This window comes from Aquarana catesbeiana, linkage group LG03 (genome assembly GCF_042186555.1).
Source record: "Aquarana catesbeiana isolate 2022-GZ linkage group LG03, ASM4218655v1, whole genome shotgun sequence".
Taxonomy (NCBI): domain Eukaryota; kingdom Metazoa; phylum Chordata; class Amphibia; order Anura; family Ranidae; genus Aquarana; species Aquarana catesbeiana.
Genome location: NC_133326.1, coordinates 743,098,379 through 743,124,253, shown reverse-complemented (window position 1 = coordinate 743,124,253; position 25,875 = coordinate 743,098,379). Strand labels below are relative to the sequence as shown.

Sequence of the window (25,875 nt, the reverse complement as noted above, 5' to 3'; positions counted from 1 at the left end):
TATTCTTGGGATTCTGGGTTTAATTTGTGTTAAGGGTTTTGTCTAATTGTTTAGTTTTTATTGGTGATTGTTCTGTCTATTTTTATATTTATATACATGTTTTTTCTTAAAGTGGAGGTCCACACCAAAAAATACCTAAAAAATTGGAGGAAAAAAAAAAATTTAACTAACCTGAAATGGCTGTTGCTAGGCAGTCTTCCTTATCTGCCTCTTCCTACACCGCGGTGATGTTTTGTCTTCTCCTCCCTGCATTGTCTTTTGGGGAATGGGGCGCGGTGTGTTATGGGAACTATGTGTGTCCCACAACACATCGCGTCCCATTCACAAAGGAGTTAGGATAGCGGTGCTGGGACCTGAGAGCCGAGGGACGGGTCGGCTTTGGGCGGCCGACATCGTGGGCACCCAGGACAGGTAAATGTACTTATTTAAAGTCAGCTACTACAGTGTTTGTAGCTACTGACTTTAAAAAAAAAATTTCCTGTCCGGAATCCTGCTTTAAACACTTTAGCTACGAGTAAGCATCCATTGATGTGAAACGCGTTAGCTATTTCTCTCTGTACTGTCCTCATGAGGTGATTCTTGTTGGATTTTAACAATTTACAATAAAGATGTCTTTATTGTCTTTTATTGTAAAGACAATAAACATCGGTAGACATCGGTGCCTGTCTTTTGCCTGTCTTTTGGAAATATCTCCTTAACCATGTAGGTTTAGGAGATATTTCTTGCACCTACAGGTAAGCCTTAATCTAGGCTTACCTTGTCACGGATAGTACTTACCAAGGCCGAGATGCCGAGAGCGGCTCGCCCTTGCGACCACGTGCACCCTGTCCCCCGAAGGTGGCATGCGGAGGCACGGGCCACCAGCAGGAATGAGTTCCTTGAAGAACCTGAGGAGCTGTATGAGGTTTAGCTGAGCTTCAGGAACTGGCTGAGGGTCCAACGCAGAACAGAGGAATCAGGTGCCAGGAGCAGTAAACAAGTCCGTGAAACAGGCTAGAGGTCAAATCCAGGTAAGGCAAGTAAGCAAGTCCGTTAGGCAGGCCGAGGGTCAAACACTGATAGGCAGATCAAGCAAAGTCCGTTAGGCAGGCCGAGGGTCAAACACTGGTAGGCAGATCAAGCAAAGTCCGTTAAAGCAAGCCGAGGGTCAGATCAAGGAGAGCAGCAGCGTAGTCAGGAACAGTCCGAGTCAAGGCAGGTAATCAGATATGGCAAACTGGAAACAGGCACAAACAGGAATCTGATGACAAACCAGCAACCCATCTGGGCACCAGAGCCGTCTGAAATAGCCCCGCCACAGCGTGCGCCACTACACACACTGCGTGCGCTACCGTGCACACTCGCGAGCTACTGCGCGCACACATAAACTGTTGTGCACCTGCATGTGCTGCACCACTGGGCCACGCACGTGTGTGTGCTGAAGCGCCAATCCACCACACATGCACGCAGGAGCATGGCGAGTAAGGGTAGAAGTCCTTCTCTGACAGTGCCCCCCCTAGGGGCGGACACTGGATGCCTAAACTGGACATCAGCTCTGGATGTTCCCGGTGGAAGGCTTGAATTAACTGTGGGGCATGCAGGTTCCTAGCGGGCTCCCAGGAATTGACCTCAGGAGGATATCCTTTCCATTGGATTAGGTACTGAAGCTGCCTGCCCCTTTTTCTGCAGTTCAAAATGGACTCCACTTCAAACTCGTTCTCCCCGTCCACTTCAACTGGTGGGGGAGGAAGTTCCCTTCTCCCTGGAAAGTAGCCGGACACAACAGGTTTTAACAAGGATGCATGAAAGACTGGGTGAATTCTATAAGAGTTCGGTAGTGCCAGCTCACATGCCACGGGGTTAATCATCCTCTTAATTTGAAAGGGCCCAATGAACCTTGGTCCAAGTTTCCGTGAGGGCAGGGGTAGCTTAAGATTTGCGGTTGACAACCAGACCTCCTCGCCAACCTTGAAAATTGGGTTCTCCTTCCTCCCTTGGTCATACTGTCTTTTATAGCTCTCCTGAGCCTTTTGTAAAGTATCCTGAAACTTTTGAATGTTGGACTGTATGGAAGTTATCCAGTCTTGGACAGCAGGAACGGATATTTCAGGGATGTTGTTAGAGAGGAAGGTGGGATGGAACCCAAAGTTTGCCCAGAAGGGTGTTTGATTAGTGGCGGAATGGATAGAGTTATTGTAAGCAAACTCGGCATATGGGAGGAGAGTTGCCCAATCATCTTGAGAGCCAGAACAGAAGAAACGGAGGTACTGCTCCAAGGTTTGATTTGTCCTCTCCATCTGGCCATTGCTCTGAGGATGGTATGCTGAAGAGAGGCAAGTCTTAATATCCAAGGTTTTGCAGAGTTCCTTCCAAAATTTGGAAGTAAATTGAACGCCCCTATCTGACACGATACTTTTAGGCACACCATGGAGTCTGATTATTTCTTTGAGAAAAATATTGGCCTTTTTCACCCAGTGAAAAAATAAATAAAATAAAATAAAATAAATAATAAAAAAAAATAAAAAATTTTTTTAAAGCGCCCTGTCCCGACGAGCTCGCACGCAGAAGCGAACGCATACGTGAGTAGCGCCCGCATATGAAAACGGTGGTCAAACCACACATGTGAGGTATCGCCGCGACCAGTAGAGTGAGAGCAATAATTCTAGCTCTAGACCTCCTCTGTAACGCAAAACATGCAATCTGTAGAATTTTTTAAACGTCGCCTATGGAGATTTTTAAGGGTAAAAGTTTGACGCTATTCCACGAGCGGGCGCAATTTTGAAGCGTGACATGTTGGGTATCAATTTACTTGGCGTAACATTATATTTCACAATATAAAAAAAAATTGGGCTAACTTTACTGTTGTCTTATTTTTTTTTTCAAAAAAGTGAATTTTTTCCAAAAAAAGTGCGCTTAGAAGACCGCTGCGCAAATACGGTGCAAAAAAAAGTATTGCAATGACCGCTATTGTATTCTCTAGGATGTTGGAAAAAAAACAATATATAATGTTTGGTGGTTCTAAGTAATTTTCTAGCAAAAAAACCTGTTTTAAACTTGTAAACACCTAAAATCCAAAACGAGGCTGGTCTTTAAGTGGTCATTCCAGCCTGTATCAGCTGCCCATTTACGCAATTCCACCGTATAGTCCTTTATTAGTCTTCTTCCTTGTGACAAGCTGTGCAAGGTTGCTTCAGCTGTGGTCGTGTGCTGTGGGTCGTAAACGAGTTGGGACATACTCTCAAAAAACGAATCAATTGAGTTCAGCACAGGGCTATTTGGTCAGGCTGTGGGCCCAAGCTTGGGGTTCCTTGGCCAGAAGGGAGATCACAAAACCTACCTTTACAATTTCTGAAGAAAAAGTTCTGGCCTGAAGGGTTAGATAGTGGGAACAGGCATTTTTAAAAGCCCTGTACTTCTTGCGGTCTCCTGCAAAGCGCTCAGGTGTGGGAACCCGGGGCTCTGGAATTGCAATTACTACAGTAGGGTTAGTGGTAGCCTGAGAAGAGGAGATTCCACTGGTAGGTGCGAGAGCTGCGGCTGCAGGTAAAGGTGATCCCATGAGTTGCTGAAGACAGTTATCAATTTGTGTATATCCTTCTTGCAGCTTTTGGACTGTGTCAGTAAGAACTGAGACCTGCTGTGTGCGCCGAAGCGCCAATCCGCCATGCATGCACGCAGGAACATGGCGAGTAAGGGTAGAAGAAGTCCTTCTCTGACATATCTGTAGGTAAAAGTGGTCTGTAAGGGTTTACAACCACTTTAAGTAATGACTAATATGATTTTAACATATATTGGAATCTAGGTTGAACATTGTATATATGTTGAATCAAAACAATAATAGAGCTTTAGTGAGCACATGATTGATAGTGGAATGAACTGTGACTTGAATTAAATACTCATCTCATCATCGATTAGTGTCTCTTTATAAATAGTGTCACCATACATGAAAAGATCGGTTGAAAACAAGTGTGATTTCACTGATCGAATATAAACACATATGGTAGCAAATTAGCACACCTACCCGCAATCTAGGATGGGTGTATATTGCACCACTCAGTGATTGTGGTTTTACCATACACTGCTGGATTGACAATATAATGTTTTGTTAGCTTGCATAAGCTTTCTGGATGGGATGCGGTGGATGCTGCGCATCAGACCAGTAGGAACGAGCACATGCAGGGGTAATACCCTGGCACTCGTAGGTGCATATAAGGATGCATAAGCTCTCTGGATGGGATACGGCAGACCTGTGACCCAAAAAGAGTCACCTGCAAAAGTCTAAGGTCAAGACAATGTTGATCGCCTTCTTAAACAACTATGCCATCATTCAAGAATGTGTGACAGCGGCTCTGCGATCGATTCCTAAAGAAGCATTTGCTAACAGTTTCCAGAAGCTTTATGAACATTGTCTGAAGTGAGTTGTGAAGAACCGCGATTATTCTGACAGTCAATAAAAGGTCATTTGTTTGTATCTTCTGTTTTGTTTGTTTTCTGATTCCATTCATCAAACTTTTTAGACACACCTCATAGTGTTAGCGGCTCTTTCCTCATAGTGAATATAGGGAAGAGACTTAAATTGCAGTGGTAGTGCACAGGTCTCTCCGCTCTCTCCCTCCTCATTGGCTCAGAGACAGCAGCAGCTGCCGCCATTGACCCCCACTGCTGTCAATCACAACCAGTGAGGAGGGAGTGGGGGTGGGTCCGAGCTGCACTCTGTGTGTCTATAGACACACAGAGCCAACTCAGGAGTGAGCCCTCACAAGTGCCCCCATAGCAAGCTTCCATTATATCAATCTGCCCTTCAAGCAATCCTTTCTTCCTTTCATCGATCCTTTCATTGATCAATTAAGCCTTCCTTCGACTGATCTGCCCTTCCATCTATTGACCCTTCCATGTATCGATCTTTCATTATTTCGATAGATCGGTCCTTACTTCAAACATTCCATTCTTGCTTTGAAGAAAGGATTGATCAACTGAAGGAAAGATTAATCAATTTGAAGGGAGGATTGATCGATCAAAGGAAAGAAGGGTTGATTGATCTAAGGAAGAGTTGATCAATTGAAAGAAGGACCCTTTGATTGAAGGAAGGATCGATAGATGAAAGGAAGGGTTAACTGAAGGAAGAATCAAAGCTGCTTCAGTGTGAACCTAGCCTTTAGGCAGCAAGGATGACCAGGGAGGAGAGGTGAGGGTTAAAACAAAGTTGAATAAGAATACTTCTTATCTATTGTGATGAGACTTCTGTAAGATAAAATAATCCCATTTTCTTTCTTTGTAGCCTGAAATGAAGACAGACTTTTTTTTTTATCCAGCTGCATTTACTCTGTACAACTTAAACATCCAAGTGAAAGACAGAACACCAACATGTCAGAGAGAACAGAATCAGTGAGTTGGAAAAATGATCACCCCTCCCCCTCCTAAAATGTCAATCAGGTGTAGCTAATCATCTTCTCAATGGCACAGAAAGCCATGTGACTTTCCCCGGTGATCAGCTGTGGTCATTTTGATGAGCTCAGCATGAAAAGAGCTTTCCTGGAGCATTTCAGTCCCCGGTAGTGCAACAATCACCTATGTGTGGCGCTGTCACCGGGATCTCCGGGATAAAGTTGTGGACAGGCACAAGTCAGGAGATGGATACAAAGGCTTTATAGTAAAGTCTATTATTAAGAATTGAAAGGTATTTGGTACAACAAAGACCCTCCCTGGATCAGGATGTGGCTCCAAACTGGAGGAAACTGGACAGAGAGGCTACCAAGAGGTCTAAAGCAACTCTGACAAAGAGTGGTCATTGTGTGCATATGACACCAATATCGCATATCCTCCCCAAATGTGGCTTGTATGGGGGAGGTGTACAAGAAGAAAGCCATGCCTCAAAGACCACATGCCGTCACCACCGAGCTTAGCCAAAATGCAACACCAAGATTCGGAGGCCGCATGGTAAAAGATGTTCTGGTCAAATGAGACTAAAATTTAATGATTTGGCCTAAACACCAAACAATATTTGGATGAATTCCTACCAGACATAACACCATTCCTACAGTAAAACATGGAGGTGGTAATATCCTGTTAAGGAGGTGTTTTACTGCAGCTGGGTGGTTTGGGCCGAGCATGAGTTCAGCCCAAACATCGCTCGGCAGGATGTTTGCCCACAGAGCGTACAGTCAATAGGTTGTTAATGAGCGGGGCTGGGAAGCCGGCCACCTCATCCTTAACAACTGATGAGTCATCAGCTGTCAGCAGGCTCCCCCGCTGACAGCTGAATGAAAAAAAATTGGCAAATTTGCCGGCAATAGAAAAATGATATATATATATAGAACGGTGTGGGGGGTCCCCCCAGTCAATATCAGGCCCTTTGGGTCTGGAATGAGTTTTAAGCCGCCCTCTAAATGGGGCTTTTTAGGGCATCCACAAAATCAATAATGTATATAAAAATGATATTCTTAATTGGAACAAGTTAAAAATAGTTACATACACAAGGTTACAAATCAGATGCTATTTAAATGGCGGATAACTATTGGAACAGTCAACACACAGGATGGTGAAGATAATGATAGCCCAACGTGTTTTGAATTTCATAAGCTATAACAAATTCTTCTTCAGGGGCATATACATGAAAAAATAGTTATCTATAATACTGAAATAAATGCTAAACTAAATATTATCCGAGGGTGGTTACGGATTCCCTCTATTTATTGCTTATATGTATTAACTTGTCTATTCCTATAGTTAGCTAGTCTATTAAAACTCTGATAATGTTGCTGTTGATAACCACAATGATATAAGGTTAGCTATGAAATCAAACACACTGCTTAGTAAAACAATGTCTAATTTAATTCCCAAGAAAAAATGAAAATATTATAGAGCGTATAACAAAAGAACATCAAAGATAATTATTGCAAGGCTGTCCTCTAGATCAGTGTTTCTCAACTCCAGTCCTCAAGGCGCCCCAATAGGTCATGTTTTCAGCATTTCCCTCAGATGAAACAGCTGTGGTAATTACTAAGGCAGTGAAATGGATCAAATCACCTGTGCAAAATAATGGAGAGCCTGAAAACATGACCTGTTGGGGCACCTTGAGGACTGGAGCTGAGAAACACTGCTCTAGATATTGTCTCATCAGCCAGGCTAGAAATGGTAACAGAGAGAGACATGAAGCTCAGGGAACCATCAGGCAAGAGCGGGAAAAAAGGGACAACTTCCCTTCTGTGTGCACTTTTACACTGCATTCAGATCCACACGTAACCACACCCCACTAGCCTCCTGTCCAATGAGATATTGCCAAGAGGCAGCCCTTTCAATATATTATATTTCTGTCCGTCATGTTGTATTGGCCTCTAGGGGCAGTATTCGTCCATGGATGATCGCTATGTGACCCGGGCCATCTTCAGTCTTAGCTGGCCCTTTGATGAATGTCCTGCTACAGAAGATCAATCATCTCGCTTTGAAGCTTGCTTGCAGGAGTGATAATCAAGGATTTCCATCACACCAGTTGGTCAGGAGCCAAGCTTTTGTTCTTCAAAGCTTTCATGTGCAACTTGTTACATTCCAGTCACCTGGTATAACCAGAAAGAGAAAATCCAGAAATATTATATTAAAACATGTTACCTTCCAGCAGAGGTCATGTGACAGATGAAGATCACACAGGAGAACAAACGTGTATATTGGGATGCTGCAGATGTGTTCAGGGACATGGCTTTTTCCTATAACCCCATCAACTGGGTGTTGTGCCGCCATATTGGGGGCCCAATTCATATCCAGCCTATCAGTACATGAGGAGCCACACACGGTGTCATCACATCTCACAGTGATTTGTGGATGGACAAAGATGGAGTCTGACCTTCCACCCTGGGCCCGCCAATGGAATCAGACTTCAGATTTACATTACTGCTGTTGGGTGTGACTTGCACATTATTAATATGCTTTGCTGTTCCATATTTCCATGGCTGTATTTCCTATGCAGATACATATACATAAAGAAAATAACAAGGACAGTCAGTGGCATTGCTGAGGAATAGGGAAGATAAGAGGGAGGACCTGTCCATGGATGGAGTGCAAGAAGAGGGCCTGGATCTGCACTGGGGCCCCTCTCCTGTCCACCAATGACTAGATCCCAGTGATCTGATAGGAACCGATCTGGGTAATATTGATCCAGCTGACACCATAGATGCCCCTTTGTGACAGGTCCTCTTTCAATGACCCATTAGCAGTAGGTGGAATCATTGGCTCTAGGTGGGCCCCTGGCTGGTGTGCTGTATCTCTATGGGGGCCCCGGCTGTTCCGATGACCCTTCCGTGTTACCATTGAAATCTCTCTGTCAAGGAAAACAAAATTTGTATTTATTTCTTCTTCTTTGAGGGGCTCGAATTCAGAGACTGTCGGGTATACTGCCTCCTACAGGAAGAATGGGACACTGGCAAACAAAAACAGTGGGCCCAGTATAGCCCCAGTATAGCCCCTCCTACTCCCAGTATGCCTTAGTTTTGTGGGACTGTCCAGGGGAGGGACACCTTTTTCATTGTGTATTATTATAATAATAAAAGATGAATTTTGGGATAAAGTTTGGCCGTGTTCTGACATTGTGTAAAGGTGGAAATCTCAGGAGGACCGTCATGGGGGAATAGAAAAGGGTCTTCACCAACCACAAGACTGGAGGAGCACAACTGTCCACAATGTCTTTGTATGATGGCAGATTAGCACTGGGAACACCTGAGCTCATTTGGGGGGCAGCACATACTTTTGCCTCCACCTGAGGAGATCACACTCCACCCAATATCACCCCCTCCACCTGAAGAGACCCCACCCCACCTCACCCAATACCATTCCCTCCATTTGTGAAGACCTCACCTAATATCATTCCCCCGATCTGAGGAGAAGCAAAGCTCATCTAAAGCCGTTCCCTTACCTGATTAGACCCCCCACCTCATCTAATGCCATCCTCTCCTCCTGAGGAGACCTCACCTCACCCATTACTGTCCTCCTCGTCCGAGGAGACCCCACCTTAACTTGCCCAATGCATCCCCTCCACCCAAGAGGACCCCACCTCACCCAATACCATCCCCTCCACCTGAGGAGACCCTCCTCACCCAATACCATCCCCTTCACCTGAGGAGACCCCACCTCACCCAATACCATCCCCTCCACCTGAGGAGACCCCATCTCACCTAATACCATCCCCTCCACCTGCGGAGACCCCACCTCACCTAATACCATCCCCTCCACCTTGTGTATGCTATCTGTCAGTCTCTTATTTCAACTGTCAACAGCACAGACATCTCTTCCCTATTCCTACCTATGGCATTGGCTGCAGCTCTGATAGACTTATATTTCCATAGAAGGGAAAGGTGCTTCACCAGAGACCTCAGGAGATTCCTGCTTCTCCTGCCTGCACCCACCTTCCTACTACCCATAGCAAGGTGTGATTGAACTGGGCTGTATTTTCTTCACCCACCACTAGGTGTCCTGAATGCACCACCTGCATTCTGTGCATCTATGTCAGGGGCATGTCAGTAGCCGTCGGGCGAATCTGCATGCACGCAGGTGCACGAGGAGTCTTTCCAGGACAATTCAGCTCAATTCCCCACCAGGGGGCACCGGAGCGCTCCCGCGTGTGCCCGTACGCGTGTTCGCGCGCCTGTGCACGCGCCCATTCGCGCTAGCGCTGTTTTGGCGCCAAGGTCCCTTTAAAAGAATGACAGGTGCTCATGTCAGGTGCTGTTCGTCTGCAGCTCTGCACCTGAGTTCCTGTATCTGCCTGTCTGTTATTTTGCTAGTGACCCTGCTACGTCTGACCATTCTCCAGTCTCCTATCCGACCCGGCTTGCCTGACCTTGTTTATCCTGTTACCTGTTGCCGAACCCCTGCCTGCCTGACTATCCTTGGATCATCCCTCCTGTTTATACCTGCCTGATCTCCTGCCAAAACGGACTGTCTGACCTTGCTTGCCTGTGTCCTGTGACGCTGTTCTCAGCCTGCTTGTTTTGCATCCAGCTGCTGTCTTCGCATCTGTCTGCCTGCCTCCCGGCCTGCACCAGCTTACCTGCATCCGCAGCTCAGCCATCCCTAAGGGACATCCTTCCAGTTCCGGTATCTGCTTCTGCTGGAACCTGCATCAGGCCTTCCTACCCACTGCGCTCAGGAGACCACTGTTCCCACTTCCAGCGGCTCCTGAACCAGCGTTTAAGAGAGGTCTCCTTCTACCAGTCAGGCTCAACTACCAGGTACCTAACAATCTAACTTGGGGCTTATATATAGGAAACATGCATACATTTTATGGTACAAATTTTATGTCATGTTTACAAACAGTATATGGTAGGAACATATTATGTGGGAAATACAGAGAGAGGGCAGGGAGAGTGCAAAGGGGGCAGGGAGAGGTGAGAGGCAGAGAAAGATGAGAGGTAGGGAGAGATGCGAGAAAGGGGGGGAAGGGAGAGATGCGAGAAAGGGGGGAAGGGAGAGATGTGAGAAAGGGGGAAGGGAGAAAGGAGAAAGGGGGAAGGGAGAAAGGAGAAAGGGGGGAAAGGGAGAAAGGAGAAAGGGGGGAAAGGGAGAAAGGAGAAAGGGGGGAAAGGGAGAAAGGAGAAAGGGGGGAAAGGGAGAAAGGAGAAAGGGGGGAAGGGAGAAAGGAGAAAGGGGGGAAGGGAGAAAGGAGAAAGGGGGGAAGGGAGAAAGGGGGAAGGGAGAAAGGAGAAAGGGGGAAGGGAGAAAGGAGAAAGGGGGAAGGGAGAAAGGGGAAAGGGGGAAGGGAGAAGGGAGAAAGGGGGGAAGGGAGAAAGGGGGGGAGGGAGAAAGGGGGGAAGGGAGAAAGGAGAAAGGAGGGAAGAGAGAAAGGAGAAAGGGGGAAGGGAGAAAGGAGAAAGGGGGAAGGGAGAAAGAAGAAAGGGGGGAAGGGAGAGGAGAGAGGGTGGAAGGGAGAGAAGAGAGGGGGGAAAGGGAGAGGATAGAGGGTAAGGGAGAGGAGAGAGAGGGAAGGGAGAGGAGAGAGGGGGAAGGGAAAGGAGAGAGGGGGGAAGGGAAAGGAGAAAGAGGGGGGAAGGGAAAGGAGAGAGGGGCGAAGGCTTTGCCAATTAGCACTGTCAGGGCCCTGATTGGACAAAGTAATGATGACTTTCTCCAAACAGGGCTCAGTGCTCATATTCACACCCCACAGTATAAATGGTTCCTTCTCATAGGAAGCCTTTGCAGTGTTGGGGTGGAGATAGATAGAGCCGGGCTCAGTTTACTACTAGTAAGTTAGTGTTTTCATTTATTGTGACTCTGAGTGTAGAGTGTGAGCAGGCCCGGACTGGCCATAGGGCACACCGGGCATATGCCCAGTGGGCCGGGGCTGCCGGGCCCCATGTAATTTCCGGGCCTGACTCTGACTTTCTAGGCAGCTGTTTGAGCCGGCCCTGCTCACCCGCTGCCGGCCTGTCTGCGCCAAGCTCCATGTCCTTCTGGCCGGGGTCCTCAGTCCCCACCGCCCACTCCCAAGGCATCCAGGCTGCTCCGTGTGTCGAGGTCGCTCACTCGGCCTAACCACGGCCAGCTCCACGGCTGTCCGACTATTCAGCTCAGGGGGGCGGAAATGAAGGGGTCAGGTGACCATGAAGGGGGAGGAGCTGCCTGGAGGAATCCCCATCTTCCTATTGTCACAAAGGTGTATCTGCAGCCATTTGAATTTGCCGCGAACACCCCTGGGCAAGGCTGCTAAAAAGTAAGTGATGCCAGTCTGCCTGTTTGATTATGTTTTACACACAGCATGATAAGTGTGCTTTGGTCTGGTCAGTGGTTTCTTTTACACACAGCATGATGAGAGCGCTCAGGTAGTTCAGCATCACTCTTTACTGTGTAAAAGATACCACAGACCAGACCAAAGCACACTCTCATCATGCTGTGTGTAAAACATTGTGTGAGAGAGGGGCAGTTCTTGGGCCCAAAAGATGTCCTGCATTTAAAGCAGTAGTGGTGCCTCCATAAAGGGCGCAAGAGCGCCGCCTCCCTCCCCCCTCCCCCTCTCCTGTCACCGCTCTAATCACCAACAGATATATTCATGCATTACATGAATCTATCTCTGGTCGCTGCTGACACCTCCTATTCAGGTGTCCGGCCCCCTTCTCGAGCGCCGGGTGCCTGAATTACAGCAGCAAGGGTGTTTTCTGGAAGCACCTGATTGGAGCCGTAGAGCGCAACGCTATGCGTTCGCTATTCACTCAGCTGTAGGGATGAGCTTTGAGTTCGAGTCGAACTCATGTTCAACTAGAAAATCGGCTGTTCACCAGTTTGCCGAACAGCGAACAATTTGGGGTGTTCGCGGCAAATTCAAAAGCCGCGGAACACCCTTTAAAAGTCTATGGGAAAAATCAAAAGTGCTAATTTTAAAGGCTTATATGCAAGTTATTGTCATAAAAAGTGTTTGGGGACCCGGGTCCTGCCCCAGGGGACATGAATCAATGCAAAAAAAAGTTTTAAAAACGGTCGTTTTTTCAGGAGCAGTGATTTTAATAATGCTTAACCACTTGCCGACCGCCTCACGCAGATATACTGCGGCAGAATGGCACGGGCAGGCAAAATCATGTACCTGGTACAGGATCTGCCTACCGCGGGCGGGGGGACCGATCGGACCCCCCCCGGTGCCAGAGGCAGCCGGCATTTGTTTGCAGGTGATCAGAGGTGAGGGGTAGGCCATCCATTCATGGCCAGCCCCTCACGATCGCTCCCGGCAAATGAAATCCTTCCTCTGCCTCTGTAATGTAAACAGAGGCAGAGGAAATTATGTCATCTCTTCTCGAGCCGGTCTTTTCGTTCCGGTGCCGAGGAGAGAAGACATCAATGTGAGTTTGCACAACACTCCACTAACAGTAGAACACGCAGGCACACTTTTCACCCCCCAGTCACCCCCCGATCAACCCCCTGTACCCCCTGTCACAGTGACACCAATAGCAGTTTTTTTTTGCATTGGTGTCAGTTTGTGACAGTTATAAGTGTTAGGGCAGTTAGGGTTAGCCCCCTTTAGGTCTGGGATACCCCCCTTTAGGTCTAGGGTACCCCTCTAACCCCCCCTAATAAAGGTTAACCCCTTGATCACCCCCCGTCGCCAGTGTCGCTAAGTGATCGTTTTTCTGATCGCTGTATTAGTGACACAGGTGATGCTAGTTAGGGAGGTAAGTATATAGGTTCGTCGTCAGTGTTTTATAGCGACAGGGACCCCCATATACTACCTACTAAAGGTTTTAACCCCCTGATTGCCCCCTAGTTAACCCTTTCACCAGTGATCACCATATAATTGTTACGGGTGATGCTGGTTAGATTGTTTATTATAGTTTATTATAGTTTTAGGGCACCCGCCGTTTATTACCTTATAAAGGTTTAACCCCCTAATTTCCCGGCGGTGATATAAGTTATGTTTTTAGGGTCAGATAGCGTCTGCCTCACACCAGGCAGCAGCAGTTTAGCGCAGGGGCGGATCCAGAGGGGGGCAATGTGGCAATTGCCACCCCTGAGAAATTTGTTGTGGGCCGGGCGGGCTGATGAGGGATCGGGCGGCTCCCCGAGCGGATGCGGGAGTGGGCGGCTCCCCGAGCAGATGCGGGAGCGGGCGGCTCCCCGAGCAGATGCGGGAGCGGGCGGCTCCCCGAGTGGATGCAGGAGCGGGCGGCTCCCCGAGTGGATGCGGGAGTGGGCAGCTCCGCGGGAGGACCGGGCGGCTTGGGCGGGTGAGAGCAGGCTAGGTGTGAGTGGGGGCAGCTGGCCAATTAGCGAGCCAACGTGCAGGGGAGCAGAGAGATGACATCATCTCTCACTGCCCCGCATCCCTGCAGTAACTGTTCAGGCAGTGTGGGCAGCAGAGAGATTACATTATCTCTCTGCTGCCTGATCTGGGACAAGGAAGAAAGAGGCATACAAAACACCACCTTAGCAGCTATGTGACAATCCGCAAGGTGTGTCAGGTGACATGGCAAGTGACAATCCTCAATGTGTGGCAAGTGACAATCCGCATCTGGTGGCAGGTGATGTGACAATCTGCAATGTGTGGCATGTGACATGGCAAGTGACAATGTGCAAGGTGTGGCAGGTGACGTGGCAAGTGACAATCCACATCTGGTGACAGGTGACGTGGCAAGTAACAATCCGCAAAATGTGGCAGGTGACAATCTGCATCTGGTGGCAGGCAAGTGACAATCCGCAATGTGTGGCAGGTGATGTGGCAAGTGACAATCTGTATCTGGTGGCAGGTGACGTGGCAAGTGACAATCCGCAATGTGTGGCCGGTGACGTGGCAAGTGACAATCTGCATCTGGTGGCAGGTGACGTGGCAAGTGACAATCCGCAATGTGTGGGCAGTAACGTGGCAAAGAACAATCTGCAACATGTGGCAGGTGACGTGGCAAGTGACAATCTGCATCTGGTGGCAGGTGACGTGGCAAGTGACAATCTGATATGTGTGGCCAGTAACGTGGCAAGTGACAATCTGCAACATGTGGCAGGTGACGTGGCAAGTGACAATCTGCAATGTGTGGCAGGTGATGTGGCAAGTGACAATCCGCAACATGTGGCAGGTGACAATCCACATCTGGTGGCAGGCAAGTGACAATCTGCAACATGTGGCAGGTGACGTGGCAAGTGATAATCCACAATGTGTGCCAGGCGATGGTGGCAAGTGACACGCTCAGGGCTCCCACTGATTCTGCATTATGGTGAGTTGAACCATTAAATTTTATATTACAATATATTATATATATATTTATATTACAATATATTAATAGAAATAACAACCATGGTGCTGGGATAATTGAAGCGCCAAACACCAGCCATTTCCTCGATAAATTGCCCACAAAAAAAACTTATTTTCTGGCAGTGCCCCTCCTGGATCCGCCCCTGGTTTAGCACCAGTACCGCTAACACCCACGCACGCAGCATACACCTCCCTTAGTGCTATAGTATCTGAACGGATCAATTCCCATGTTTAGAACAGTCTGACAGCAAAATGACATTTCAAAGGAAAAAAAGTCATTTAAAACTACTCGCAGCTATTAATGAATTGCCGGTCCGACAATACACATAAAAGTTCATTGATAAAAACAGCATTGGAATTCCCCACAGAGGAACCCCAAACCAAAATTTAAAAAAAAATGATGTGGGGGTCCCCCTAAATTCCATACCAGACCCTTCAGGTCTGGTATGAATATTAAGGGGAACCCCGGCCAAAATTTAAAAAAAAATGGCGTGGGGTCCCCCTCAGATTCTATACCAGACCCTTCAGGTCTGGTATGAATTTTAAGGGGAACCCTGCGCCAAAATTAAAAAAAAATGGCGTGGGGTTCCCCAAAAATCCATACTAGACCCTTATCCGAGCACGCAACCTGGCAGGCCGCAGGAAAAGAGGGGGGATGAGAGAGCGCCCCCCTCCTGAACCGTACCAGGCCACAGATAGAAGATAGAAGATGGAAGAAAGAAGAAGCATTTAAATAAAGGAATTGTCAAAAACTCTCTTGTCATTTTTAAAATTTTTGACTTTTTTTTGTGAAATGGTAGGGGTACTTTTGTACCCCCTTACTATTTCACACAGGGGGGAGGGCTGGGATCTGGGGGTCCCCTTGTTAAAGGGGGCTTCCAGATTCCGATAAGTCCCCGCCCGCAGACCCCCACAACCACCGGGCAAGGGTTGTGGGGATGAGGCCCTTGTCCCCATCAATATGGGGACAAGGTGTTTTGGGGGCTACCCCAAAGCACCCTCCCAATGTTGAGGGCATGTGGCCTGGTACGGTTCAGGAGGGGGGGCGCTCTCTCGTCCCCCCTCTTTTCCTGCAGCTTGCCAGGTTGCGTGCTCAGATAAGGGTCTGGTATGGATTTTTGGGGGGACCTCACGCCATTTTTTTAAAAAAATTTGGCCGGGGTTCCCCTTAATATCCATACCAGAACTGAAGGGCCTGGTATAGATTTTGAGGGGTACCCCACGCCATTTTTTTTAAAATTTTGGCCAGGGTTCCCCTTAATATCCATACCAGACCTAAAGGGCCTGGTATGGAATTTAGGGGGACCCCCCACGTAATTTTTTTAAAAATTTTGGTTCGGGGTTCCCCTGTGGGGAATTCCCATGCCGTTTTTATCAATGAACTTTTATGTGTATTGTCGGACCGGCAATTCATTAATAGCCGCGAGTAGTTTTAAATGACTTTTTTTCCTTTGAAATGCCATTTTGCTGTCAGACTGTTCTAAACACAGGAAACATGCACCCCTTTTTACAGGCATACTATAGACACCCCCAGGTACGAAATTTAAAGTGGCAGCATTTGATGGGCACAGTGGCAGCATTTGGGGCACAGTGGCAGCATTTGATGGGCAAAGTGGCTGAGTTTGATGGGCAGAGTGGCAGCATTTGGGGCTAAGTGGCTGCGTTTGATGGGCACAGTGGCTGCGTTTGATGGGCACAGTAGCTGCGTTTGATGGGCACAGTGGCTGCGTTTGATGGGCACAGTGAGGCTGCAATTGATGTTTTTTTTTTAGAATTTTTCAGTTTGTTTGCACCCCCCAAAAAAAATTTTAAGCACCAGCCGCCACTGATTTAAAGTGTATATATGATTTTTTTTCTATTGTGGTATATTTAGTACTGGCTGGGTAAGTGTAGTGTTAACAAAAAAATCATATATACACTTTAAACGCAGGACACCTTTTGGATTATATTATATATAATTGTGGGTAATGTATTTTTAATGTGCCCTAAAATTAACTGTTATCTCTGATGCCGCGTACACACGGTCGGACTTTTCGTCTACAAAAGTCCGACAGCCTGTCCGACAGACTTCCGGCGGACTTCCGGCGGACTTTCGGCGGACTTGCAGCAGACTTTCTAACGAACGGACTTGCCTACACACGACCACACAAAAGTCCGACGGATTCGTACGTGATGACGTACACCGGACTAAAATAAGGAAGTTCATAGCCAGTAGCCAATAGCTGCCCTAGCATGGGTTTTTGTCCGTCGGACTAGCACACAGACGAGCGGATTTCGGGGTCCGTCGTAGTTACGACGTAAAGATTTGAAGCATGTTTCAAATCTAAAGTCCGTCGGATTTGAGGCTGAAAAAGTCTGCTGAAAGTCCGGAGAAGCCCACACACGATCGGATTACCAGCCAGCTTTAGTCCGTCGGCGTCCGTTGGACTTTTGTAGACGAAAAGTCCGACCGTGTGTACGCGGCATTAGCCTGGGTTCACACTAGATGTGGTGCAAATTCACAGCAAATTTGCTGCAGTTTCAGCACTGCATTTAAATCGCAACCTGTCCATGTGAACCAATTGCAGAGTGTAAGTTAAGTTAATGACAATCAGTTTGCAAAATGCAGCGCAGTTTACCTAATTGGATCGCATGGGTGTGAACAACCATGAAGTCTGATTCTGGTGTGGACAATAAAGGGTCCTGCACCAGTTTGGTGTGAATGCAGTGTGATTTTTAGCCATACAAATCCAGAGACACCACATGTAATTCACACAGGAATGTGCTGCAGTTGCTGTGTGAATTACACTGGTGTCTCGCACCGCAGTAGTGTGAACCCGGGCTGAGGCCTTAAAGCCAGCTGCAGCATTCCCCTTGGCAGGGGTGAGCTCAGGTGTATTTGGATCCTTGTCTGAACTATCCTGAGCTTTCCCACAGCCGCACATATATACTCCTCTTGTATATGTGCAATTGCAGACCAAGAAGTGTCTCGGCTGCTTCCGATTGACAGCGCACTGTGACAGGAGGGGGCCTGAGGGAGGGTTGTTTAAATAACAAATATGTCATGCTTCGCTGATCTGTATAAAAAATAGGCTGCTCAGCCTAACATGCCCAGGCCTCTGTTTTGTCCCAATCCAGGCCTGAGTGTGAGTATTGTGTAGTATCAGTGTAGAGTGTGAGTATAGTGTAGTGTCAGTGTAGAGTGTGAGTATAGTGTAGTGTCAGTGTAGAGAGCGAGTATAGTGTAGTGTCAGTGTAGAGTGTGAGTATAGTGTAGTGTCAGTGTAGAGTGTGAGTATAGTGTAGTGTCAGTGTAGAGTGTGAGTATAGTGTAGTGTCAGTGTAGAGTGTGAGTATAGTGTAGTGTCAGTGTAGAGTGTGAGTATAGTGTAGTGTCAGTGTAGAGTGTGAGTATAGTGTAGTGTCAGTGTAGAGTGTGAGTATAGTGTAGTGTCAGTGTAGAGTGCGAGTATCGTGTAGTGTCAGTGTAGAGTGTGAGTATAGTGTAGTGTCAGTGTAGAGTGCGAGTATGGTGTAGTGTCAGTGTACAGTGTGAGTATAGTGTAGTGTCAGTGTAGAGTGTGAGTATAGTGTAGTGTCAGTGTAGAGTGTGAGTATAGTGTAGTGTCAGTGTAGAGTGTGAGTATAGTGTAGTGTCAGTGTAGAGTGTGAGTATAGCATAGCTCCCAACTGTCTCTGATTTGGAGGGACTGTCCCTGATTTGGATCAATGTCCCTCTGTCCCTCATTCCTCCTCATTTGTCCCTCATTTTGGTCTGATCTATAGAGTTGTATATAAAATGCACTTTTTATCTTTCAAAAAGTGTTTCCCAGTGCTAAACCTTTCATCCAAATTCTAAATGCTTCAATTGTTAATTTTAAAAGCTAATATAAAGGAATAGTAGTGGTAAAAAACGCACTTGTGGATTTTATTAACCTTTTTTTTGGTTATGTCCCCTTTAAGGGGCGTGGCAGGGGGCGTGTCCTATGCCTACATATGCTTGCTAGTAGGTGTCCCTCATTCCCATCTTGAAATGTTGGGGGGTATGGTATAGTGTAGTGTGAGTATAGTGTAGTGTCAGTGTAGAGTGTCAGTATAGTGTAGTGTCAGTGTAGAGTGTGAGTATAGTGTAGTGTCAGTGTAGAGAGTGAGTATAGTGTAGTGTCAGTGTACAGTGTGAGTATAGTGTAGTGTCAGTGTACAGTGTGAGTATAGTGTAGTGTGAATATAGTGTAGTGTCAGTGTAGAGTGTGAGTATAGTGTAGTGTCAGTGTAGAGAGTGAGTATAGTGTAGTGTCAGTGTAGAGCGTGAGTATAGTGTAGTGTGAGTATAGTGTAGTGTCAGTGTAGAGTGTGAGTATAGTGTAGTGTCAGTGTAGAGTGTGACTATTGTGTAGTGTCAGTGTGAGTATAGTGTAGTGTCAGTGTAGAGTGCGATTATAGTGTAGTGTCAGTGTAGAGTGCGAGTATAGTGTAGTGTCAGTGTAGAGTGCGAGTATAGTGTAGTGTCAGTGTAGAGTGTGAGTATAGTGTAGTGTCAGTGTAGAGTGTGAGTATAGTGTAGTGTCAGTGTAGAGTGTGAGTATAGTGTAGTGTCAGTGTAGAGTGTGAGTATAGTGTAGTGCGAGTATAGTGTAGTATCAATGTAGAGTGTGAGTATAGTGTAGTGTCAGTGTAGAGTGTGAGTATAGTGTAGTGCGAGTATAGTGTAGTATCAATGTAGAGTGTGAGTATAGTGTAGTGTCAGTGTAGAGTGTGAGTATAGTGTAGTGTCAGTGTAGAGTGTGAGTGTAGTGTAGTGTCAGTGTAGAGTGTGACTATTGTGTAGTGTCAGTGTGAGTATAGTGTAGTGTCAGTGTAGAGTGCGAGTATAGTGTAGTGTCAGTGTAGAGTGCGAGTATAGTGTAGAGTCAGTGTAGAGTGCGAGTATAGTGTAGTATCAATGTAGAGTGTGAGTATAGTGTAGTGTCAGTGTAGAGTGTGAGTATAGTGTAGTGTCAGTGTAGAGTGTGACTATTGTGTAGTGTCAGTGTGAGTATAGTGTAGTGTCAGTGTAGAGTGCGAGTATAGTGTAGTGTCAGTGTAGAGTGCGAGTATAGTGTAGAGTCAGTGTAGAGTGCGAGTATAGTGTAGTATCAATGTAGAGTGTGAGTATAGTGTAGTGTCAGTGTAGAGTGTGAGTATAGTGTAGTGCGAGTATAGTGTAGTATCAATGTAGAGTGTGAGTATAGTGTAGTGTCAGTGTAGAGTGTGAGTATAGTGTAGTGTCAGTGTAGAGTGTGAGTGTAGTGTAGTGTGATGCCGTGTACACACGGGCGGACCTTCCGACCAGACTGGTCCGACGGACCAAAACCGGCGGACAATCCGACCGTGTGTGGGCTGTATTGGACTTCCGACGGACCGCTTCGGTCGGAAATCTGACGGACTTTAGATTTGAAACCTGCTTCAAATCTTTACGTCGTAACTCCACCGGACTCAGTTCCTAATGGAAAGCCCGTTCGTCTATATGCTTGTCCGACGGACCAGATACGTCGCAAAGGCAGGGTACGACATCTCGCGCTCGCTGCAATAGGAAAAACAAATTTTCCTATTGCGGCGAGCATGAGGGGGGGCGACGATGTCCCTTAGGTCTGGTATAGATTTTAAGGGGAACCCCCCACGCTGAAAAAACGGCATAGGGGACCCCCAAGATCCATACCAGACCCCTATCTGAGCACGCAGCCCGGCCGGTCAGGAAAGGGGGTGGGGACAAGTGAGCACCCCCCCTCCTGAACCGTACCAGGCCGCATGTCCCCAACATGGGGGTGGGTGCTTTGGGGGGGCGCCCTGCTGCCCTCCACCCCAAAAGAACCTTGTCCCCATGTTGATGAGGACAAGGGCCTCTTCCCGACAACCCTGGCCGTTGGTTGTTGGGGTCTGCAGGCGGGGGGCTTATCGGAATCCAGGAGCCCCCTTTAATTAGGGGCCCCCAGATCCTGGCCCCCCACCCTATGTGAATGAGTATGGGGTACAACGTACCCCTACCCATTCACCTAGGAAAAAAGTGTCTAGTGGGGTCTAGTATGGGTCTTGGGGGGACCCCCACACCGTTTTTTTGGCATGGGGGTTCCCCTTAAAATCCATACCAGACCTAAGGGCCTGGTATGCCCCGCAACGGGGCTCGCAAGGTGTCAATCTCGCCGATAAAATCGGCGAGATTGACTTCCTTTTCTAGTCCCGTCGTACCCGAGTCACGTTCAAAATGAACGGACTTGTCCGTGTGTGGACAAGTCTGTTCATATGGAAAGTCTGTCGTAACTCTGTCGGGAAGACCGGCGGACATAGTCTGTCGGAAAGTCTGGTCGTGTGTAGGCAAGTCCGTCCCTAGCCCGGTCGTGTGTAGGCAAGTCCGTTTGTAAAAAAAGTCAGTCGGAAGTCTGTCAAAAGTCTGTCGGACCAGTCCGGTCGGAAAGTCCACCCGTGTGTACATTGCATGAGTGTAGAGTGCGAGTGTAGTGTAGCGTTAGTGTATTATTAGTATAGTGTGTGAGTATTTTGTGTCAGTATAGTGTAGTGTGTGTGTAGAGTTTTAGTATACTGTTAGTATAGTGTGTGAGTATAGTGTAGTGTGTTGGTGTAGTGAAGTGTTTAACACCGCATTACATAACATTTAGTGCTGTATACCCTTCTTCTTGCTTGCTGCATGGTTTTTTTTGTTTGTTTTTGTCCCCTGCCTGTCCCCTTTTTTTGAATTGTCAGCTGCAGTTTTTCTGACTGTGATGTTGGTGTTCCCCCTTTTTTAATTTATTTTTTTACTGTTTTTACATTTATGTCAGCAGCAGTCCTCAATTCAACTGCTTGCCGCACGCCCACCATCAAATGACGGCAGTGGGTGCGGCTCTTGTTCCGGAATAACATCATATGGCGGCGACCCAGAACGGCCGCTCTCGGCGCGTAGCGCACCGATCGCGGCCACGTCATGTTGCTAGGACACGGCGCGATCCCGATCTGTGTAAAGAGGCACATCTGCGGCTCTTTAACCATGTGATCAGCTGTGTCCAATCACAGCCAGTCACATGCAAACACGGAGATGCTGGTAATTGGCACTCCTCACCTCACACCTCATCAATGCCCACCAGTTCAGCCTATCAGTGCCGCCTCATCAGCGCACATCAGTGAAGGTAAAAAATTACTAGTTACAAAATTTACTGACAGAAAAAAGTAAAAAACATTTTTTTTCTTTTTTTTTTTGTAAAAAATAAAAAACCCAGCAGTGATTAAATACCACCAAAAGAAAACCCTTTGTGTGAAGAAAATGATAAAAAAAATTGTTCGCGTACAGTGTAGCATGACCGCGCAAATTGTCATTCAAAGTGTGAGAGCGCTGTAAGCTGAAAAATGGCCTGGGTAAGAAGAGGGTGTTAGAGTCTGGTAGGCAAGTGGTTAAAGTGCACCAAACACCACTTTTCATTGAATAGTGGTGCATCCAATCAAACATTACCCAGTTTCTAATAAATTTGGGTAATAATCTCCCATCATGTCTGGGAGGATAACAAGGACAGGCAGACATCCCCATGGCACTGTGAGGGGTCCAGCAGTGTATGTGTCCACAGGCAAAGGTGGACGTGGTGGTCAGTCCTCAGGCAGCGCATCATTTCTTCTGTTTAGTGATGTTGCCCGTGCTATTCAGCCACAGCATGCAGAGGAGGTGGTGGACTGGCTTACTAAACCTTCCTCATCCTCCATCACCCAAGCAGAGACTAGTGCGCAGTCCACTGCAGCTGCCAGAGTGGCTTATTCTGCCTCCTTGTCCACATCTATTCCTGCCATAGCCCCAGCATCTGGCATTGAGTCAGCAGAATTCTGTGAACACAACTTCAGCCACTTGCTCCTTGACGATGCACAGCCATTCTTCTATTCAGATGTTCTGAGGTTGAGGAAGGCAGGAACATGAGCCTACAGAGAGGTGAGAACACTGGTACACAAATTGGCAGTCATGTTCCCCAACCTGCAGCGTATTGCCAAGTTGTCTCCGGTGGTAATGAGGATGGAGGAGATGATGATGATGAGGTCACTGACGTGACTTGGGTGCCGGATAAAGCAGAGGAGGAAAGTGAGAGTGAGGCACAACCCCAATGAGGCAGCCATCATGGAAGAGTAGAGAGCAGCCCCCTATTCCATCACATTGTGGAGCTGTTATCTCCCGTCCCACTTCCCACAGCTCAGCTGTCTGGGCCTTTTTTAGCACAGGTGCAGCCGATCGCACTGTTGCAATTTGCAAACTTTGTCTCAGGCACATCAAGCGTGGAAAAAACACCAACCATTTGGGTACCACATGCTTGACAAGGTATTTAACCATCCACCACTCAGCCTGTTGGCAAGAGCACCTGAAAGCCACACAAAAGGGGCACAATTTTGTCCTTCCTCCTTACTCACCTCAGTCTGTCCCCACTATACCTCATGACCTCTCAGCAGCCTCCACTGACAGGAATAATGGTATAGTGCAGGGTGTCCCAGGTCCTTGCAGCACATCTGCCAGCAGCACACCACCAGCTGCTGGCAGATGTCCTTGCTCAAAGTGGTGCAAAAATGTGTTATTTGCATCCAAAGTCTGCCAAAGAGACACCAGAATTTATCCAAAAAATCTCCAGTCCTGTTCCTAGTGCACTACATTGTGGCCGCATCATACAGCCTGGCCCCCCAAGCCGTTATTTATAAAATAAAGAAAGCTTGCAGGAAAAAAACTATTTAAATATAATTTTTTTTCTTTATAAATGTCAGTTTTGCTGCAGCAGGTTCTATACAGCAACACTGTATAGAGGTCTAGGCCAACAAGGCCCAGGCCTAGGGCAGCACTTTGCAGGGGGGCAGCACGGAAAGACTCCCCGCCGGCTTGCGCTACACTGTTAGTGTATCACCAGTCTTATGGGGCAGACTGGGCTGAGAGGCATGCGGGCGGGCGGCATTACGCAACTGTGGATGGGGGCGCCGCTTCTAATTTTGACTGCCCTATCACCCTGGACCACAAACCTTCCTCACTGTGCTATATGTTTTCTGCTGCACCATTGGCATGGCTATATCTTCTTAGTCCTCTCCATAAAATTATAGTTCTACTATTTATAGTAGAACTATAGGCAACGCTATTTTTTTCCGTTTTGAATAGAATAAGGGAGGGTTATAGCCCTTGTCAGTTTATTTTTTACCATCCCTGTCCCATTACAGGGATTTCCCTTCACTTCCAGCCCCATAGCCAAACAGGAAGTAAGAGGAAATCTATGCAAATTAAGGGAATCCATTGTCCTCCCCCCCAGGCCCTCAGAACTAGTGTCCCCACTCGAAAATTTCAAGGCGGGTCTCAAACAGCAAGGGGTGTGGCCTTGAAAGGAAGGGGTGGGTCATATTTAAATTAGGGGGTGCACGAGTTTAGTCAGGCCTAGGGCAGCACAAAACCTAAATACACTACTGCTATACAGGGTAAATATGCGCCACTTTTTATAGTTTCACTTTAAGTATCATTGAAATCACTGCTCCTTTAAAAAAGATTGTTTTTAAAAAATGTTTTTCATTGATGTCCCCCAGAGCAGTACCCGGGCCCCATACACTCTTTATGGCCAATTTCTTGCATATAAGCCTTCAAAATGGGAACTTTTGTTTTTTACAGTTCGGGTCCCATAGACTTCAATGGGGTTTGCCGTTCGGGTCCAAACTTTTGTGATGTTCGAAAGTTCTGATATGAACCGAACAAGGGGGTGTTCGGCCCATCACTAGTGACTACACCTAATACTGTGCAGTGAGATTTGTGACATGTAATACTCTGCAGTGGGATGGGTGACACGCAATGCTGCGGGTGAGGATGGGTGACACACAAGGAACTGAAAAGGGGGTGACACACAATGCCCTGGGGAGGGGGTGACACAGAATCTGCCTGTGAGGATGACATAGAATCTGTCTGAACTGGGGGGTGACACAGAATCTGTCTGAACTGGGGGGTGACCCAGAATCTGCCTGGGGGGTGACACAGAATGCCCAGGGGGTGACACAGAATCTGCCTGGGGGGGTGACACAGAATGCCCTGGGGGTGACAAAGAATCTGCCTGGGGGGTGACACAGAATCTGCCTGGGGGGTGACACAGAATCTGCCTGGGGGGTGACACAGAATCTGCCTGGGGGGTGATGGTTAACATAAAATATTGTTTTCCAAAGAAAATTGAGTCAGTAAAATGTATTGTCAGTAAACTTTGACACAATAGGACAGTGTCTTCTATGAATAAAGTTTGTTGTAATGTTTGGTCTTTGTGCTGTTGTCACAGAACATCATCCAGGAGCCAATCCACATGCAGCTCTGAAAGTGCGGGAGCCGCAATTACTCATAGGGATGAGCTGAACACCCCCCGGTTTGGTTCGCACCAGAACCTGCGAATGGACCGAAAGTTCATGTGAACTTTAGAACCCCATAAAAGTCTATGGGACACAAACGTTCAAAATCAAAAGTGCTAATTTTAAAGGCTAATATGCAAGTTATTGTCCTAAAAAGGGTTTGGGGACCCGGGTCCTGCCCCAGGGGACATGTATCAATGCAAAAAAAGTTTTAAAAACAGCCATTTTTTCGGAAGCAGTGATTTTAATAATGCTTAAAGTGGAAAAAAAGTGAAATATTCCTTTAAATATCATACCTGGGGGTGTCTATAGTATGCCTGTAAAGTGGCGCGTGTTTCCCGTGCTTATAACAGTCCCTGCACAAAATGAAATTTGTAAAGAAATAAAAGTTATTTAAAACTGCTTGCGGCTTTAATGTAATGTCTGGTCCCGGCAATATGGATGAAAATCAGTGAGACAAACAGCATGGGTACCCCCCAGTCCATTACCATGCCCTTTGGGTCTTGTATGAATATTAAGGGGAACCCAGCATCTAAATTAAAAAAAGGAAAGGTGTGGGGCTCCCAGGCCCTATATCAGTGATTGCTAACCTTGGCACCCCAGATGTTTTGGAACTACATTTCCCATGATGCTCAACTACACTGTAGAATGCATGAGCATCATGGGAAATGTAGTTCCAAAATATCTGGGGTGCCAAGGTTCGCCATCACTGCCCTATATACTCTGAACAGCAGTATACAGGCGGTGCAAACAAGACAGGGACTGTAGGTTTGTTGTTAAGTAGAATCTGTTTGTAATTTGGAACTGGTACATTTTTAAAGTGTAGCTACAGCCAAAAAATCTATTTT

At 47.1% G+C, this 25,875-nt stretch overlaps 1 protein-coding gene across 1 annotated transcript in view; it reads right to left on the bottom strand.

Moving 5' to 3' along the window:
• Nucleotides 1-6,788: 6,788 nt before the first annotated feature.
• LOC141133874 (NACHT, LRR and PYD domains-containing protein 3-like) overlaps nt 6,789-25,875 on the bottom strand; it is a gene marked incomplete in the record, with an annotated part of 735,962 nt that continues 716,875 nt past the window's right edge. Inside the window, 1 exon segment of the mRNA XM_073623461.1 lies at nt 6,789-7,532.